Source organism: Antechinus flavipes, chromosome 6 (genome assembly GCF_016432865.1).
Source record: "Antechinus flavipes isolate AdamAnt ecotype Samford, QLD, Australia chromosome 6, AdamAnt_v2, whole genome shotgun sequence".
NCBI classification, from domain to species: domain Eukaryota; kingdom Metazoa; phylum Chordata; class Mammalia; order Dasyuromorphia; family Dasyuridae; genus Antechinus; species Antechinus flavipes.
In genome coordinates this window covers 90,619,436-90,641,552 of record NC_067403.1, presented here as the reverse complement: position 1 = coordinate 90,641,552, position 22,117 = coordinate 90,619,436, and positions in this window count along the sequence as shown.

The following is a 22,117-nucleotide window of genomic DNA, read 5'->3' as shown; positions in this document are numbered from 1 at the left end:
AATACCTTGGAAAATCAGTATAGACCTACATCTCACACCCCATAACAAAATAAGTTCAAAATGGGTACATGATGTGGGCATAAAGCATGATATTATAAATAAATTAAGAAAACAAAGGCTAATTTACCTATCAGATCTTTCAGAAAAAGAGGAATTTATGACCAAAGAATAACTGGAGAAAAATTATGAAAGGCAAAATGGACAACTTTGATTATATTAAAATTATTTGCACAAATAAAACCAACAAAAACAAGATAAAGGAGAAATGCAAAGCTCGTGAAAAAAAACTTTGCAATCAGCTAGTATTTCTGATAAAATTCTCATTTATGATATATATATATATATATAAAGATCTGTCTCAAATTTATAAGAATATAAGTCATTCCCCAGTTCATAAATGGTCAAGAATATGAACTGATACTTTTCAGATAATGAAATTAAAGCCATCTATACTTATATTTTTAAATGCTATAAATCACTATTGATTAGAGAATTGCACATTAAAACAACTGCAGGGCCACTTCACAACCTCTCAGATTGGACCAGAGGACAGGAAACGATAATGATAAATGTTGGAGGGGATGTGGGAAAACTAGCACATTGTTGGTAGACTTATGAAATGATCTAACCATTCTGGAGACCAATCTGAAACTCTGCCCAAAGTGCAATAAAATGTCAATACCCTTTGATCCATCAATGCCAACTCTGGTTCTTCATCTTAAGTAAATCCTAAAGGAGGGAAAAAAAAACTCAGATGTTCATAAAATGTTTGTAGCTGCTCTTTTTGTCATTAAAAATTGGAAAAAGAGTAGATGCCTATTATTTGGAGAATGCCTGAATGAGCTGTGGTATATGAAGGTAATTGAATATTATTATTCTATAAAAAATGATGAACAAGCTGATTTTAGAAAGGATTGGAAAGATTTATGCAAACTGATGCTGAGCGAAACAAGCAAAACCAGGAATACATTATATGCAATAATATCAAGATTGTGCAATGATTAACCATTAAAAATTTGGTTCTTCTCAGTATCTTAGTGATCAAAAGCAATCCCAATATACTTTGGACAGAATATGCCATCTTTATCCAGAATAAGAACTGTGGAGATTGAATGTAAATCAATACATGCTATGGCCACTTTTTTTTCCTGTTTTTTCTCTCTTTCATGTTTTTTTCCCCCTTTTATTCTGATTTTTCTCTCCCAATATTCATATAGCAATGTATATTAAAATAAATAAATTCATCACAATATTGATATAGTTTTGTTTTATCATACTATATGTCATTCAGTTCTATTATTTCTGATTATCATTTTTCTAGTTGTTCCATTTATTTATTTTTCTATATTTAACTAGTAGCAAATGATTTGATGAATTCTGTTTTATATATAGATTGGCATTTTAAAGAGGTACTCCATTATTTCTTCTCACCTCCCATTATTTCCTTGATATTTTAAATCTATTTTTTTCTTCCATTTTTTTTAAAAACCATGTTCAATCCAGTAACCTTGGCCTCCTTGCTGTTGGCTATATAAGACATTTTATTCTTGATTTCCAGTCATTTTCCAAGGGCTATCATTCCTCCGCCACAGATTCCCTCACTTTATTTTTATTTTAAATTTCAATGCAAGGAAACCTTTCTTCATCCTCCTTAATTCTAGGGCCTTTTGCTGATGATTTCAAATTTGCCCTATGTAAGACTTTATGTGCCAGTTATTATTGAAAGCAGGGATTGTTTATGATATTTCTTTGAATCTACAACATTCAATGTTGTCTCACATGTACACTGGGCCTATTGAGTGTTTAAAGATTTCCTGACTATAGAGTATTCCTTTAGCATTTAATTGCTGTAACATGAAATCAGTTAAGTAACTTTCATAATTATTATCAATTATCATGGTTTAGGCATTTGCACTAAATATTCCTCCAGCTTTTTAAATTGTTCTGTAAAGGTCATTTTTTAACTAGATTTGTACCGCCCCCCCCCCCCAAAAAAATGAATATACTTCAAAAGGAGGAGTTTGTCATTAGTCATGCATTTATTGAGTGTTTACCATAGACCAAGCACTAAGTTGGAGCACAGTAAGATATATAAATAAAAAGTTTTGTTTAGTTTTTCTTTGGCAACACAATAAAGCTAAACAAAAAAAAAAGGAATGAATGAACACATAAATAAAATAATGGACAAATGAACAAATAAATAAACAGGTAAATAAATATAAGCAAATAATTAAATCATAGGAAAAAATTCCCACTTTCTAAAAAAATGCACATCCTGATGAAACGGTTAAAATTTAAATAGCTAATTGGTACATATAAGAAATATACCAAATATAATTTAAGGCAAATATAGGGAAATGAAGCTGAGAAAGACAGAAAAGATCTACTTTAGATGAAGGAATTCAAATTGTTTGAAATTAGAAAAAATATGGGTCTGGTGTAGACAGCAAAATATTCTAGTCAAAAGAGGGAAACAATTCAAAGGCATGAAGATGGAAAATAGAAAATGATATTGGAAGAAATGAAACTACATTGGCATTTTTGGAAGGTGCAAATAAGGTGGGGGGAAGAGTAACAGAGAGCCATTAGACTTCAATGAGATGGCAGATGCCACAGACAAAACTACACTTTAAAAAAAAAATCACTAAGACAACTGATTCCAGCATCGATTAAAGTAGGGAGAAACTTGAAGCAGATACAACATTTAGAAGGATATTTCAGTAGTCCAAAAAAAAAAAAAAAAAAAAGCGAGATGGATTTTATCTCAGATTCTTTAAAAGTAATCTTATCAGACAATTCTTTCAGTACCTGTATATGTAGTTCATTTATAACTGGAAACTTGAACTCAATAATAGCTGACATGCATTTCTTTAGAATACCATGACTCACTGTGTGTATTAATTCCTTATTTGTTGTTTTTCTGTTCTTTTCAGGATCATTATAGCTATTCTGATAGCAAAAAATGAGAAGAAATCTAGGAATTAAGTTGTTATGCTTTCTTTCTATCAAAAAGTCCACTTTATTTTTAATGTATAGATTAAAATGAGCACATCATAGATAAATAGATACAGATATCTATCTATTTATATAAATATATAGATATATACCTATGTATATAGGTAAGTAGGTCCATACATATAAATGTATGTATATATATATGTAGAGATGTGTGTATAAATACAGATTTGGAAAACTGTTCTATACATATTTATATTTGTATCTTTCTTCATGTATCCTTCATAGTTAATTTGTGTATGTATAATATTCAAATCAATTTAAGTGCTCAAAATTATTCTTAAAATTATATTGCTATTACTTAAAATCTTATTTTCTTTCTGCTCATTTCACCTTTCATTATTTTATTCAACTCTATCATGTTTTCTATGATCACTGAGCTCATCATTTCTTATAGCACAGTAATATTTTATCACAGTTACACACCACAGATTGTTCAACCATTCCCCAATTGGTGGCAATTCCTGCAATTTCCAATCCTTTGCCACCACAAAGAGAGCTGTTATAAAATTATAAAACATTTAAGTTCTCTTCCTTTCCCTCTGATCATCTCTGGAAATAGACCAAATATATTACTGGATCAAAAGGTATAATTTAAAAATTCTTTAGGCATAATTCTAAATTACTCTCCAAAATTGTTGGAATCCTTACTAACTGCTAACTAATTAGAGTTGATCTAATCTTACAAGAAGATGTTTTGGCCAGAACCTGAAACAAGGTACTAAGTAGAACTAATCAAGACAAGGCTTGTGTTCCCACCTTTACTCATTGGAGTCCACAAGTATGCTAGCTTCACAAAGTAGACTTTCTAACTTCAAGGGAGTCCACACCTCCCTTAAAGCTCATTGGGCCAGAGAGCACTATGGGAGAAAACCCATAATCCCATTCTCTCAGAAGAGGCAGATAAAAGGCCAGCAATGAGGGATCTATGGCAGAATACATTTTTTCTTCTTGGCTGGCTGATCGCGCTGGACTCGAGAGGAACGACTCTGGTGCAGAGAACACTTTGACGGATTTCAGTGGAGCTACGCCAGAAGCCCTCTCTCTGCGGCAAGTTGGTGGCTGGGCTCCCCAGAAGGAGATAAGAGAGACCTTCCATCTCTTTCCTGGTTGGAGGCAGAAGAAAGCAAAGGCAGAGGCTGAAGGACAGAACCTTTGGATTTGGAGACATCCGAAGGGCTCCAAGCCTCTAAACCGGCTTTGCCTTGAGAAGAACAGGAACTCCAACATTTGAACTCATAACACAAAATAGTTGGATTACTTCAAGATTCCACAAACAGTGAATTAGTTTCTCAATTATTTGCACCTCGCCAAAATTTGTCACTTTCCCCTTAGGTCATATTGGGGAATGAAAAAAGAGATGAATTGAAGATTAATTCATAGAATAGACAATGTCAGCTAGGTACTTATTACAAAGGCAGATAAATGTAAAAGCTTTGGAACAACAAAAAAAGTAATCAATATATCTGAATTCATGTCCATCATTCATCTTCTTGTAGTTTGTTCTATAATTTCATAATTAGTTTCAGCTATTTTTGGGGTCTATAGTTTTAACCTTGTTAGAGGACTTTAACACTCATGATTAATGTTAGTATCATAATTCAGTGTATAGGTTTTTTTTTCTTTTTGTTTGTTTTTGAAAGCCCAATCAATAACTATATCATTTTGTTCTCATTCTTATTCTTTCATGTCTTATTCTCTCTCATGTGTTAACTTTGAAACACTAAATCTCCTGAGACTTTGATCAAATATTTCCTGAGATAAGCATTTTAGAGTTAAAGGAATATTAGCCTGAAACATTTCATTGAAATTTTGGTTATCTATTCAAGTGCATGAGTGACCCAACTTAAATTATGATATGTTGATAAGGAATAGAATATTTATAGAAGTATTTTTTTAGTTAAGTTGGCAAGCATATGAGGTACCATAATGCTTATAAAGTAATTTATGCTCCTGACCAGAGCACAATAAATATTTTGTTTTCATATTTAATCATCCTGAAATAAATGATGGAAGTTGTCAAATAAAATCCAAAATAACCTTCCAAATAGAAGTGAATTTTACAAAGTTTGATTCACTCAATTAAGTGTCTTCCATGTATAAGATATTGTGCTGAGTATTGGGGATAAAAAGGGGAATGAAACAGCTCTTGCTTTTTAGGGAAAAAAAAGCTGAAAATAAAATTGTTTCTACCATCTAGAAATATGTACCCTATTATCTTTTTGGATGCAGAGAAAGGAAAGGGAAAGAATGCACATCGAGATGGATAAAGAATGGGGTGTCTGTGTCTGTGTCTCTGTGTGTATGCCTGTGTCTGTGTATGGGAATTTTGTTGCTTCTAGAGAAATAACACACAGAGGAAATCAGGAATCCTTATGGAAGTTGTCAATAAGAGGAAATTTTGAATAGAGAGGTGAAAAAAAAAATTCTAGGAGCATGGAATAAGAATGGAGAACACTCCAAGTAAAAGGCACAAGTATAAAAAATGGATTTTTGAAAAATGGGGAACAGTAAGGAAATAAGTTTAATTGGAACATAGCCATTTAATTGATCACCTTAATTTGATATCTAACAATATCGAATTGTTAATTTGATAACACTAACTTCCACTAATTTAGTGCACAAAAATGAGAAAATCACTCTCAAAACAAGGAAAACAAAAGAAGCTATATACATATCTGTTACTTGTTTTCCTTTTATTTTTTTTCTGAATTTAACAAACATGCAATAAAATGAGCACTTCCATGTACAAAACAGAGTGGAAAAATAATTATTAATTAACATAAAATATTTTACATACAACTTTAGTTTCCTTTTATGTATATATTAAATTGATCCCATAATGTTTAAAACTGATTTTCTTTTTACTTCACTACTGCTTGCTTTTGTGCATTTAAAATGGTTCCTTTCTCCCATCTTCTGTTCTTTTCTTCATTCTTTTCTATTTTTTTTTATTTCTACATTTTCTTCCTTCTTTCTTTCCCTCCTCCTTTTCCTTCCTCCCTTCCTTCATTTCTTCCTTTCTTCCTTACTGCATCCTTCTCTTCCTTCCATTTTACCTTCCTTCCTTTATTCCTTGCCTACTTGCTTGTTTCCTCCCTTTCTTCCTCTCTTCCTTCCTTCTTTCCTCCTTCTCTTCCTTCCTTCCTCTCTCTCTTCCTTCTCCCTTCCTCCCTCTTTCTATTCCTTCCTCCCTCTCTTCCTTTGTTCCTTCTTTCCTTCTTTTACCTTCTTCCTTCATCTCTCCCTTCCTTCCTCTCTACCTCATTCCTTCCCTTCCTTTCTTCTTTTCTTCTTCCCTCCTTCCATTCCTTCCTTTTTTCCTTCTCTTTCTTTTTTCTGTCTTTTTAAAATAATCCTACTCTAATCTTATCCAATTACACATCCTCTCCCCTCTCCATTAGGAAAAAAAGGGAAACAAAATTCTTGTAATACAAATGTATGATCAAGCAAAAAACAAATCCCACATTAACCATATTCAAAGTAGTACATTTCAATCTGCAACCTGAGCAATCCGTTATCTGTCAAGTAGTGGACAGCATACATCATTATTAGTCCCCTTAAACTGGAGTTAATCAATGTATTGATCAGGAATCTTAATACTTCCAGTGTTTTTTTTAATCACTAGTTGTTTATGCTCATTTTACTCTGTATGATTCCATACATGATTTCTATACTACCTCTGACACTGTCTTATCATTTCTAATAAGGCAATCATATTCCACTATAATTTGTTTAGTGAAGTGGTTATTGCTCTTTTAATTTTCTTTTATGTATCTAAAACAACAAAAATAGGTGGTAAAAATATTTTTTGTACATATGGTTCCCTTTGTTCTTTCTTTGATTTCTTTGAGGTAAAGATCAAAAGTTGAATCAGTGCTTCTGTTTATTGAATTTTTATCCATGACTTCAAATAAATTTCTAAAATGATTGTAACTATTCACGTCTACCAATGATACATTTATGTATCTTTTGCCAAAGTCTCTTCAACAACTGCCAGTTTCTTTTGTTGTTTTCTGTTCCCATAAGATTGATATGAGTGGAAAACTCAGACTTATTTTCATTTCAGTATCTTAGTGATTTTAAGAACTGCCTATTTAATTTTATGAGAAGAGTGATCTCCAGTAAAATGATCCTAATTCTTTCATATTTGTATTAGTATGTATTCATTTTAAATGCAAAATAAATAAAAACAAAACAAAAACAAAATTTCAAGTATACAGCAAAACATAAAGAGAGGATTCAATATAAAGACATAAATGTCCACTTTAGGTTTTTATTTTTTAACCTGTGTAATAAATATTATGCACTGTTTTCAAAGATTCCTATATTTTCTGTGCTTCCTTCCAAGTTTTCTTTTGTTCTCTAAAATATATTTTTTTATTTTTTTCCATTTTCCTCCATTTTACATTGTAAAGACTATAACTAAATGCAACTATAAATGTGGGTGTACTTACATACATTTATGTATATGTATATGTACATATATACTATGCAATATATGTATGTACATATATATTCAATGGTTTTAATTTCTGACTCACATGGAAATTCATTTGTATCATTATTCCGAGTATAGTTTTGATGAACACAAATATATTCTAGATAGCATGCCACAAATCCATTGAAGGTTTTTGCACTAGAAGTTCCCAACCTGGATGAATTCACAAATTCAAATCTGCCTCAGCAATAAAATATTCCCCAATGTATGTTTAAACATAATTGCAAATTTTTACAGCTCTCTCTCTCTTTTTTTAGAATAGAAAAAAGTAAATGAAGTAACTTAATTCTCTTTACTCTGGGGTATGTATGCATTTTGAGTATGGCTGAATAAACCTTTTATCTATATTCACAATGTTGTTGAATAAACCTTACTTGCCTTTTCCAGCATAATTTACACAGGCTGACTCTCCTATGCCTTGGAAAATGAGATGGGAATGGACTGGCTACAGTATTTCTTAAGCTTTTTATCACTTAATAGCATCTTTCCTTTGGAAGAATATTTACAAATCTTTTATTTACTATTTTATTCTTAGCTTCTCCTCCCCCCCTCCCACTATAAGGGTCCTTTAAATGGGTGGCTACAGTGCAACAGGAGATTTGAGTGTCCTAGAAGTAATCTCTGTGGGTATAGGACTACCCCTTGCGTGGGATCCTGTCCATATCGAGATAGCTTCTTAATGGGAGAAAGCTCTTTCTCTGATTGGCTGTGTGTGTGTGACCTCACAGACCCTCTATAAGCCCACTGTGGGCAGCAAGTTGCTCTCTTTATCCTGGGGTAGCCGATCTGAGTGCTTGGATAGCCAAGAGAGGTAAGGAGATTGATAGTGAACACGTGGGTTTTCAGACCAAGTGTTCACTTGGAGTCAACAAGTCAGGGCATTATGTGAGTAGGTATAATAAAGGCTTTAAGTTTGCACATGGTTGGCTGTTCTTGGGCTTGCTATCAGTTATTAAACTACAATTCAAGAAATCGTGGCGAGAGGCCTCTGAAGGCCTCAGAGGAGGAGAGTTCCTCCAATTAAGGGAACTTCAAAGGGTCAGTGCCCAGAAGTACTCTGAGGGCCTAGGAATCAGGAGAGACTGGAAATAGTAACTGCTATGAGAGCATGTTACACCCCCCCACACACAAGTATTGAAATAAGATGCAATTTGATGCTTATATAAATGTGTGAAGCAGCCCAGAAACAAGTCACTTGAATTTGAGGAGTGGAGATGAGGGAACAATCTAATAATCATTTACAGTAACACTTTTCTTTCAATTTTTGTAATTCTGTTTCTTGACATTTGTGTCTTGACAGTGATATTAAACTACTCCAGTGATAAATATTGCTCTGTATTTTTCACTCCGCAAAAATTTCTTCTTAGGCATCTGATTCCTTTTAACATGAAAGAACCCCAGTCTTCTCAAACATCCTTTCCCATCACACATTATAGTTAGCATGCCATAGTTACATAGACTAATTGTATTATCCTATGGAAGTCATCTAATCACACTTTAAGGACCTATACTGCTTATCATTTGTATAATTTCAAGCAAGTAACTTTACTTTCCAGGGCCTCTATTTCCTCTTTTGAAATGTGAGGGGCAGATGGAATTGAATATAGTCTCTTTCTGTTCCAAATCTGTCATTTTAAATTGTTAAGAAACTGTCAGTTTTCAGTTGTGTCCAATTTTCTATGTTCCCATTTTGGGATTTTTCTTATACAAAGATACTGTAATATCTTACATTATTTACTCCAGTTCAGTTTACACAGAAAGAAACTGAGGTAAGCAGGGTTAATTGACTTGTCCAAGGTAACGTAACTAGTAAGTGTTTGAGGCTGGATTTGAACTCAGATCTTCCTGAGTCCAGTTCTGGCACTCTATTCACTGTGCCACCTAGATGTTTATCTATATTACTAGAAAAATTTTCCTCATCATAGATTTTCCTATTCCATAATGATATATCTTGGAAATAGAAAAGAAAATGCATATTTGTCTCCAGATTCTGTGTGTTCTTTATTAGTAATATTGATTTTTGCTAAGAGTTTCCTTTATTACTCTACTTTTCCCCATATATGTACTTCTCCAAAGATAAGAAGACATTTGATTCCTCTTCCCTTCTTCCCTTGTAGATACATGCAAGATCAATTTCGATAATTCATTTTAAAGTAAATGCAACACATAAATCAATCTCTTTTTTTTCCCCTGATAACTTAAAAATCACAATCCTTTCCAAAGAGATTCCATATTACCTATTTTCTCTCCTAGGACTAAATTCCTCCTATGTACCTGTGTTCTATGTGAGCATGCTACAAAAATCAGGCTCCAACCATTATTGATCAGAAAATAGAAAATTTTGATTATACCAAATTAAAAAGCCTTTGTACAAACAAAACTAATGCAAACAAGATTAGAAGGGAAGCAAGAAACTGGGAAAACATCTTCACAGTTAAAGGTTCTGATAAAGGCCTCATTTCCAAAATATATAGAGAATTGACTCTAATTTATAAGAAATCAAGCCATTCCCCAATTGATAAATGGTCAAAGGATATGAACAGACAATTTTCAGATAATGAAATTGAAGCTATTTCCACTTATATGAAAGAGTGTTCCAAATCACTATTGATCAGAGAAATGCAAATTAAGACAACTCTGAGATACCACTATATACCTGTCAGATTGGCTAAGATGACAGGATAAAATGGTGAATGTTGGAGGGGATGTGGGAAAACTGGGACACTGATGCACTGTTGGTGGAGTTGTGTATGAATCCAACCATTCTGGAGAGCAATCTGGAATTATGCCCCAAAAGTTATCAAACTGTGCATACCCTTTGATCCAGTAGTGTTACTACTGGGCTTATACCCCAAAGAGATACTAAAGAAGGGAAAGGGACCTGTATGTGCCAAAATGTTTATGGCAGCCCTGTTTGTAATGGCTAGAAGCTGGAAAATGAATGGATGCCCATCAATTAGAAAATGGTTGGGTAAATTGTAGTAGATGAATGTTATGGAATATTATTATTATTCTGTAAGAAATGACCAGCAAGATGAATACAGAGAGGCTTGGAGAGACTTATATGAACTGATGTTAAGTGAAATGAGCAGAACCAGGAGATCATTATATACTTCAACAACAATATTGTATGAGGATGTATTCTGATGGAAGTGAATTTCTTTGACAAAGAGAAGATCTAACTCAGTTTCAATTGATCAATGATGGACAGAAGCAGCTACACCCAAAGAAAGAACACTGGGAAATGAATGTAAACTGTTTGGATTTTTGTTTTTCTTCCTGGGTTATTTTTACCTTCTGAATCCAATTCTTCTTGTGCAACAAGAGAACTGTTTGGTTCTGCACACATACATTGTATCTAGGACATACTGTGATATATTTAACATGTATAGGAAGGCTTGCCATCTGGGGGAAGGGGTGGAGGGAAGGGAAAAGTCGGAATAGAAGTGAGTGCAAGGGATAATGTTGTAAAAAATTACCCTGGCATGGGTTCTGTCAATAAAAAATTATAATTATTAAAAAAAAATCAAAAAAAATCAGGCTCCATATTACTGTATAATAATTATAGACCCATTATTAATGACCTTCTTAGAGATTAATGACCTTCTTCTGACTGTGAAATAACCCTCTCCTCATTCTAAGAGTGTTTTTTTTTTAAATTCAAGGATAGGATTGCATAGTGGCTGCATTGCCATCTCATTGAAGCAAGAAATTTTCTTTTAAAAGTGAAAATGAAATGAAATTTCACTGAAAGAATAACAATCAGGAGGTGAAAAAAATCTCTACCAGTGCAACTTAGAATGAGAAGTTAATGACTCACCCAGGGTTACGTGGCCAGTATCTATGACAGAATTGTGAAGTCAGAGCTTCCTTTCCAATTTATAACTCTGGTTTACCTCTTTGCGATATAGTTATTTTAAATATTAAAGTGAATTTTGTTTTAGAATTCCATAACAGATCTCAAGAAACCTGGAGTTATAGATTGCCATTTGGTGTGTATTTTATAGAATGTGATAGCATTCACTGAAAAGCCTGAGATTTATCACAAAGTAGAAATAAGAGATTGTAGTTATCATTAACATTGATTACAATAAATTAGGTTAAAGCACCTCCTCTGCCATTTTTCATATATATCACTTTGATGCAGTAGCTGGATTGCTATCTTACACTTAGGAATACTTAGATGGAATTCTTTCTTTTAGTATTTGTTAACTGAATGATGACTTTGAGCTTTAGTTTCCTTCTCTGTAAAATGAATTTTTTATTGTTCAGTCATGTTTCAGTATTGTTTGATTTTTTTTATGAGTCTATTTGTGTTTTTCTTGGCAAAGATATTAAAGTGATGAACCATTTCCTTTTTAAAATTTAAAATTCCTTTAAAAATTTCCTTTTAAAAAAACTTCCTTTTTACAGATGAAAAAACTGAGGTAAACAGGTTTATTTTAGTTGAATTTTTCAGGGTCACATAGCTGGTAAATGTTTGAAGACAGATTTGAACTGAGAAAGATGAGTCTGCCTTCAGTTGTGACTCTCTATCCAGTGAATCACCTAGTAATCCATGAAATTAGGTAATATCAATAATATAAAATTACAAGTTTGTAAGAATGAAATAATGCAAATAAAATATTACATAAAAACCAATTTAAATTATTGAGAACAAATTGATCTATGTTTCTATGAACTCACTTGTAACCATGTGTACATTATAGAAAGACTTACAATATGTCTTGCCATGTTGAGTATCATATCTGATCAAACAGCTTTTATTTGATTGATATTGACATATTCTAACAGATTCTGTTCTAGAATAAATTTAGAACCCTTATCACAGTGTGTGTGTGTATATATATATATATGTGTGTGTGTGTGTGTGTGTGTGTGTGTGTGTATATATATACATATATATACATTTTTTTTTTACAAAAATAGTTCACAAAACAATCCCACTCATGTTACATAGTAAAGGAAGCTCCTTATGTGTTCCTTAGTTATTGTTTTGCACTTACTCCAAAAAAATGATTTTTATTTCTTTTGCAGATATAATGTACACACACATTTATCCAAATGCACATATACAATTCTGACCATTGATGAAGAAAGATAACAGATTTCAAAACAGGAAGACACAAACAAATGGAGAAAATCCAATAACAGACATTTTGATAAGGCAACTTGCTAAGGAAAATGCTAATGAGGTTTGCAGAAGAATTATACTAGGACTGCGCAAGGATGCTCCTTTAGAGGAGATCATAAGACGCTGTGCCACAGTGGGCACAGATGCCTTTTATAGCCAGGCTATGATGCAGACTTCCCAAAAACCAAACATGGGAAGACAGAGTCCCTCTTGGCAAGGGACTTCCAGAGAGACTCGTAGATGCTTTCAGTGTGGAAAAGTAGGGCATCTGAAAGCTCAATGTTGGTATAGAGATAGAATGGGAAAACAAGGTGGGAGAACAAGACCCAATACCCCATGTCCAAAATGCAACAGAGGCTTCCATTGGGCCTCAGAATGTAGAGAGATTCAGGGAAACGGGATGAGGGGCCCAGCCCCAGGGCCCAAGGCAAAAAACACTTGGGGCATGATGGCAGCCAATGGTGCACCCAGAGAGTGCCTAGAAGTCCAGTACCCAGACATGACCAATCAGCCAGAAAGCCATATGATGGGAGAAGGGGATTACACAGTCAACCAGCCAGGAAGCAACCTGATGGCAGAAGGGAATTACAATTGGGGAGAATAGAGCTGTATGCAGCTGGGACAACTGAGATACTCCCTGGAGAGGTGAAATCTGTTCCTCTCCAGCCTATGGATCCCTTACCTCCAGGCACAGTAGGCTTGACCATTTCACCTCTTTTTTGTACGTACAAAACAGTATCCATCCACACACTGATGTGGGAAACTGGGGAATGTATAGATAATATCCCAGTCACTAATATAGGTAGACAATGTGTGACTTATCACCCAGGAGAAGTAGTAGCATCAGGTTTACTCATACAGAATCCTAATGAGCAACCTGGTGATAGTCACCCAGATTCTGACTCTAGACCACAAAATCCAGGAATGTACTGGACAGCAGCTGTAACAGCTGACTGACCTATGCTCACGATCTATATAAATAGCCTACCATTTGCAGGATTGGTAGACACAGGTGCAGATCGTACAGTTATTAGAGGTGCCAATTGGCCCAGTCACTGGCCAAAGATTAAAGCAGACACCTATATGTCTGGAGTAGGAGGATCAATAGCAGTTGAAGTTAGTGCTGCCCCTCTGAGATGGACTTTTGAAGGCAAAACAGGAGTTTTTACTCCTTTTATAGTTGAAAAATCCCCATCAATTTGTGGGGAAGAGATGTTTTACAACAATTAGGATTAAAAATGAGTACTTCGGTTTTTTAAGCAGGGCTGCTGTTGAAGGCCTGCCAACACATTCACCGTTTCCTATCCAATGGAAAACTGATACACCAGTGTGGATAGAACAGTGGCCCTTAGGTAGCAATAAAATTCAGGCCTTATTAGATATAGTACAGGAGCAGCTTGAACAAGGGCATTTACAACCTTCTCTAAGTCCTTGGAATTCCCCAGTGTTCGTTGTAAAAAAGAAATCGGGAAAATGGAGGATGCTCACTGATTTAAGAAAAGTGAATGAACAGATGGAAACTATGGGAACTCTTCAGCCTGGACTTCCATCTCCTACTCAATTGCCTAGAGAGTGGCCTCTTTGGGTCATCGATATTAAGGATTGTTTCTATTCTATCCCTCTGGATAAGGAGGATATGAAAAGATTTGCCTTTTCAGTGCCCAGCGTTAACTTAGCTGAGCCTTATAAAAGATATGAATGGACAGTTTTGCCACAGGGAATGAAAAACAGCCCCACTATGTGTCAAATGTATGTTGCTGCTGCTCTTGCTCCAATAAGAAAAGCATTTCCAAAAGTTATGCTATTACATTATATGGATGATATATTGGGATGTGCACCTGAGGAACAAATGCTAGAAGCAGGTCTACAAAAGACCATAGAAACACTAAGATACTACAAATTATACATAGCTGAAGAGAAAATTCAAAGACATGCTCCTTTTCAATATTTAGGATATGAAGTATACCCTAAGGTGCTTACAGTACAAAAACTGTCCTTAAGAACAGAAAAGCTAAACACCTTAAATGATTTTCAGAAATTGATAGGAGATATTCAATGCATGCGACCAGTGTTAGGCTTGACTACTTATCAGTTACAACCATTATATGATATTTTAAGGGGAAGAGATGGCTCAGTGGGTAGAGCACCAGCCCTGAAGTCAGGAGGACCTGAGTTCAAATCCAGCCTCAGACACTTAACAATTCCTGGTTGTGTGACCATGGGCAAGTCACTTAACCCCAATTGCCTCAGCAAAAGCAAAAAGAAGAAGAGAAACAAACAGAAAGGTCGTCGCAATGGCAAAAGCAAAAAACAGTCTCTCCTCCCCTTCCTTTGCCACTCCCCTTCCTCCACCCACCAAAATCGTCATTTCCTATATAACACATCAGGACTTGCACAAAGAGTGGGTGGGGGCCATTCTTTCTCCAAGCTTATATATTAATAGAGTATGGTCCAATTACTATTTAGCCTCGTGCTTGGGACCTCAGTGCATCAACTCAAGCCTCAGCCCATTACAAGAAACAGTTCAAATACCACAGACCCACAATCAGGAATATCCAGGACCTATCAATTTATACTTAAAAGGATCGAAGTCCCTGGAATCCAATATTCTTAAAGGCAAAGGAACTTGAAATGTAGCCAAGAATAAACTATCCAGCTAAATTGAGTATTATCTTTCAGGGGAGAAAATTGATATTCAATGTTATAGGTGAATTTCATTTATTTCCAATGAGAAGACCAGACCTGAACAAAAAAAATCTGACCTCCAAATATAGAACTCAAGAGAAGCATTAAAAAGTTAAAAAGGAAAGAAGTCTTGAGAACTATTTCTCTGATATGGGTATACACAGAGAGTGTAGATATGATTTGATTTTGCTGTGATAATATTAAAAAAAAAGAAAGAAGCCAGAGGTAAAAAGAGGATTATACTGGAAAAAGAGGAAAATTGAGGCAAAATGAGGGAAATTACATCTCATGAAGAGGCAAAGAAAACCTATAATAATTGAGGGAAAGTTGGGAGGGAGATGAGCATTATGTGAAACTTACTCTCATCAGTTTTGAATTAAAGAGAGAATATTAGATCTATTTTCTTTCACAGAGCAACTTATCTCACCTTATAGGAAAGTGGGAGGGAAAAGAGGAAAGGAAAGGGGGAAACTAATAGAAGAGAAAACAGTAGTAGGGGAAAGCTATAAGAAAGGGAAAAGGACTTTAAGGGAGACAGTTGCTTGAGGGAAGTGGTGGTCAGAAGCAGAATACTGTGGAAGAGGGAAGGAGTGAAAGAGAAGAGAAAAGCATAATCTGGGGGTAAAAAAGATAGTGGGAAATACAGAATTAGTCATTTTAATAATGAATGTGGATGGGATGAACTCTTCCATAAAATGCAAATGAATAGCAGTCTGGATTAAAAGCCAGAATCCTACAATATGCGGTTTACAGGAAATACATTTAAAGTAGAGGGAAACAGGGATAGCAATCCTGATCTTAAATCAAGTAAAACCAAAAATAGATCTAAGTGAAAGAGATGTAAAAGAAAACTATATCTCGCTAAGAGATACCAAAATAATGAAGTACTACCAATACTAACCATATATGCACCAAGTGGTATAGCATCTAAATTCCTAAAAATCTAAAGAAGTTAAGACAGTTAGAAGAAGAAATAGACAGCAAAATTATAACAGTGGGGGATCTTATTCTTGCTCTCTCAGAACTAGATAAATCTAACTTCAAAATTAATAAGAAAGAAGTTAAGGAGATAAGTAGAATTTTAGAAAAGTTAGGTAAGATAGATCTTTGAAGAAGATTGAATGGAGATAGAAAGGAGTACGCTTTTTTTTTTTCTTGGCAGTTCATGCAACCTATACAAAAATTGACCATATATTAGAATAAAAAGACTTCAAAATCAAATGCAGAAAGGCAGATATTGCAAATGCATTTTTTTCAGATCACAGTGCAATAATAATTACATTCAACAAAAGGCCAGGGTAAAATAGACCAAAAATTAATTGGAAACTAACTAATATAATCCTAAAGAATGAGTGGGTGAAACAACAAATCATAGACAAAATCAATAATTTCATTCAAGAGAATGAAGATAATGATACAACATACCAAAATTTGTGGTAATTCACAAAGTGGTAATTAAGGGAAATTTTATATCTTTAGATATTTACTTGCATATAATCGAGAAAGAGATCAATAAATTGGGCTTCTAACTGAAAAAGCTAGAAAAAACCCAATTAAATACCAAATTTGAAGTTCTAAAAATAAAAAGTGAAAATAATAAAATTGAACATAAAAAATCTGTTGAATTAATAAATAAAACTACTAATTAGTTTTATGAAAAAAAAACACAACAAAACAGATAAACCTTTAGCTAATTTGATTAGAAAAAGGAAAGTGGGAAAAAATTAGAGCAATAATTAGGAGTTATTTTGCCCTACTTTATATCATAAATTTGACAATCTAAATGAAATGGAGGAATACCTACAAAAATATAGATTGCCTAGATTAATAGAAGAAGAAATAAAGTACTTATATAGTCTCATTTTAGAAAAGGAAATAGAACAAGATATTAATCAATTATCTATTAGCATAATTGACTATATCAATAACCAAACTAACAAAAATCATATAATTATCTCAATAGATACCAAAAAAAAGGATTTTAATAAAATCCAACACCCACTCCTATTTTAAAACACTTGAGAATATAGGAATAAATGGACTTTTCCTTAAAATGATAAGTAGCATTTATTTAAAACCATTTAAAAGCATCATAGGCAATAGAGACAAATTGGAATCATTTCCAATAAAATCATGGGTGAAACAAGGTTGTCCGCTGTCACCATTACTATTTAATATTATATTAGAAATGCTAGCTTTGGCAGTAAGAGAAGAAAAAGAGATTATAGAATTAGGGTAGGTAATGAGGACACCAAATTATCCCTCTTTGCAAATGATATGATGGTATGCTTAGCATACCCTAGAGAATCAATTAAAAAACTACTAAAAACAATCCACAACTTTAGTGAAGTTGCAAAATACAAAATACATCCACAAAAATCATCAATATTTCCATATATTACCAACAAAGTCCACCAGCAAGAGATACAAAGAGGAAATCCATTTAAAATAACTGTCAGTAATATAATATAAACTATTTGGAAGTCTACTTTTGCTTTGGCAGGAACTATATGAACTACAAAACACTTTCCACACAAAGAAACTCAGATCTAAACAACTGGAAAATTATCAAATGCTTTTGGGTAGACAAAGCAAATATAATAAAAATGACAATGCTATGTAAATTAAACTACTTCTTTAGTGCCATACCAATCAAACTGACAAGAAATTATTTTACAGATCTAGAAAAAAATAACAAATTTCATCTGGAAGATGGCTAGATCAAGAAATTCAAGGGAATTAATGGGAAAAATGTAAATGAAGATAGCCTCACTGTGACATAGCTAAAGCTATGTTATAAAGCAGCGGTCATGAAAACCATTTTGTACTGCCTAAGAAATAGAATAGTTGATCAGAGGAATAAGTTAGGCAGAGGACCAAAAAGTCTATAACTATAGTAATATAGTGTTTGACAAACCCAAAGACCCCAGTTTTGAGTATAAGATCTCACTATTTGATAAAAACTGCTGGAAAAATTGGAAACTGAATCTAGGCATTGACCCACACCCAAAACCATATAACAAGATAAAGTCAAACTGGGTTCATGATCTAGACATAAAGAGTGATATTATAAACAAATTAGGAAAAAAAAAAAAAACATAGTGTAGTTTTCCTGTCAGATGTGTGGAGGAGGGAAGAATGTGTGACCAAAGAAGGATTAGAGGTCATTATTGATCACAAAATAGATAATTTTGATTATATTAAATTGAAAAAAAAATGTACAAACAAAAGTAATCCAGACAAGATTAGAAGGGCAACAATAAACTGGGAAAACGTTTTTACATTCAAGGGTTCTGAGAAAGACCTCATTTCTAAAACATGTAGAGGTTTGACTCTAATAAGAATTCAAGTCATTCTGCAATTGCTAAATGGTCAAAGGATATGAAAAGATAATTTTCAGATGAAGAAATTGAAACCAATTCTAGGAATATAAAAATGTTCTCTAAATCACTGTTGATGGGAGAAATGCAAATTAAGACAATTCTGAGATACCACTACACACAAGTAGATTGCCCAAGATGACAGAAAAATATAATGATGAATGTTAGAGTGGATGTGAGGAAAATGGGATATTAATACATTGTTAGTGAAATTGTAAATGGATTCAACCATTCTGGAGAGCAATTTGGAACTATGCTCAAAGAGTTATCAAATTTGCATACCCTTTGATCCATTGTGTTACTACTGGGTTTATATTCCAAAGAGATCTTAAATGAGGGAAAGCAATCCACATGTACAAAAAAAATTTGTGGAAGCCCTTTTTGTAGTGTCAAGAAAGTGGAAACTGAGTCTATGTCCATCAGAGAATAGTTGAATAAGTTATGAAATATGAATGTTATAGAATATTATTGTTCAATCAGCAGGCTGATTTCAGAGAGAACTGGAGAGAGTTACAGGATTTGATGCTAAGTAAAATGAGCAGAACCAGGAGATCATTGTACACAGCAACAACAAGATTATACAATTATCAATTGTGATGGACGTGGTTTTTTTCCCAACAGTGAGATGATTCAGACCACTTCCAATGATCTTGTGATGAAGAGAGCCATTTACACCCAAAGAGAGGACTGTGGGAAGTGAGTGTGGTTCACTACAAAGCATTTTCACTCTTTTTGTTGTTGTATATTTGCATTTTATTATTTTTTTATCATTTTTCCTTCGATTTGATTTTTCTTGTGCAGCAAGATAATTGTATAAATATGTACGCATATATTGGATTTAACATATATTTCTATCGTATTTAACTTATATTGGACTACTTGCCATCTAGGAGAGGGGTTAGGGGAAGGGATAGAAAATTTGGTATGCAATGCTTTGCAAGGTTTAATGTTGAAAAATTATCCGTGCATTTGTATTGAAAATAAAAAGCTTTAATAAAATATTATTTATATTAACAAGCAATTAGTTTATTATTATTGAATTTATATTTTAAAATAAAAAAATAAAAAGAAGATACATATCAAAATTTGTAAAACATTTCTATAAAAATCATGTTGCAAAAAAAATAACCTTCCTAAAAATATCTCAAGAAAAATAAAGAAAAAAAAAGAGTATGCTTCTGTCTATATTCAGACATAATCAGTTCTTTCTCTAGATATAGACAGTATTCTTCATCATAAGTCCTTCAATGTAGTGGACTATTGTATTGCTGAGAATAGTATCATCCTATAAAGTTGCTATTACTTTGTACATGATACATTTCACTTTAAGTTTATGGAAAACTTCAAGTTTTTCTAATAGCATTCTGGTCATCATTTGCCATAGTACAATAATATTCCATCATAATTACATATTACAATTTATTCAGCTATTTCCTACTTGCTGAGTATCCTTTCAATTTCCAATTCTTTGCCCTAAGAAGAAAATTGTTAAAATATTGTTGTGCATATAAATAGCTCTTTTTCCTTTTCTTAAAAAAAAAAAATTCCCTTTTAGGACTCCATGCCTGGTATATTTGGGTAAAAGGATATGCATGATTTTATTACATTTTGGGTATGCTTCTTATCTTTTGACCATTTGTCAACTGGGGAATGACTCTTTTTCATATATAAATTTTAGTTCCCTAAACATTAGCAAACTGGGGCCTTCATCAGAGAAATGTGCTTCAAAATTATTTCCCCAATTACCATTGCTAATTGTATTTCCCTCCTGTTTATTCTATTCCCTTTCTCTCCTTTTATCTTCTTCAAAAGTGTGTTGCTGCTGACCAACTTTCTTTCAATATGTTCTCTTCCCCTCCTACTTTCCCGCAGGGTAATATAAACATATGGAGTATGCATTTTTTTTGTTTGTTTTTGTTTTTGTTTTTTAATCTTGAGTCAACTCTGTTGAGAATAAGGTTCACTCATTCTTCCTTCCATCCCCATCTTCCCCTCCACTGTAAAAGCTTTTTCTTATCTCTTTTATGGCAAATACTTTATGCCATTCCACCTCTCCCTTTCCCATTTTCTCAGTACATTTCTCTCTCACCTCTTAATTTTATTTTTTAGTCAATACCACTTCATATTCAATTCATACCTGAGTAATGTGTTTATGTGTGTGTATATGTGTGTGTATATATATATATATATATATATATATATATATATATATATATATATATAATATATATATATATATTCCCTCTGTCAGAATAATGAGAAAATTCTTATGAGTTACTAGTTACCATTCTCTTGTAAAGGAATGAAAATATGTAGAGCTTATTATTAATATTACACTCTTAGAATATCCCTTTCCTAATTACCTCCTTATAGTTTTCCTGAGTCTGTATTTGAAAATTAATAGCTCTGATCGTTTCATCATGAATGCTTGAAAGTCCTCTATTTTACTAATTAGCCACCTTTTCCCTTGATGGATTGTGCTTGATTTTGCTGGATGGCTATTCCTTGATTGTAATCCTTGCCCAATTCTAATTTTCAAAAAATTATTTCCATCTTTGAGAATCTGTATATTTTAATTAACTCTTTTTTCATAATCTTGTTTTTATTGGATGTATTTTGTTTTTATTTTTTAGTTTTTCTTCAATGTTTCTCATTTGATTTTTAAATTATTTTTGAATTATATAACTTATCCCTGGGCAGGGAGCTATTTCACATTACACTTTGCAGTAGAAACTTTTTTTTTTTTAACTAAAGTGTGCCCATCTGAAGATGAACCCCATTCTTCCTTGTTATCATATTATGTTTCAATGGTGGGTTCTATCTTCTTGCCTGGTTCTTTTTTTTTTTTTTTTTTTTTTTAATGAAAGGTATTAGTGTAATTGAAGGGTAGGGATATAGTGCCTCAAAGTCCCTTCAGCTCTCCACTCTCACAAGGATCACCAAACCAAGAGTTCCACTCTTCCTAATAAGCCCACAGCCAACGGTATTCCTGCTCTATTGCTTCTACACTCACTGGGTGCTGGTTACTTCTCACTCAGGGATTTAGCAGCACAGCTGGACCTGGCTTTCCCAATCAGCCAAGATTCACTTCATTTTCCTGGACTTAAATCCCAAATTTACAAACAATCTGATAGGTGAATGTGTCTCTGGTTTCTGCTGAGGCTCTAATCATTTCCAGCTAGTTCGAGGTGTTTCCATTTGGTATTTTCATGGAGTTATGTTGAGGTTTTTGCACTTCAGATGGGTTTATGCTTAGCATGGGGTCTTTCTTCAGATCTCTTCAGGTTGTATCAGGAGGATCCTTGTTCTGCCTTAAGTTTTCTTGCTTTTGCACTCTGAGGTGCAAAATTGTTCTGTTTGTGGTGGAAATTGAAAAGGAAATTGAAATTTACCTATCTAATC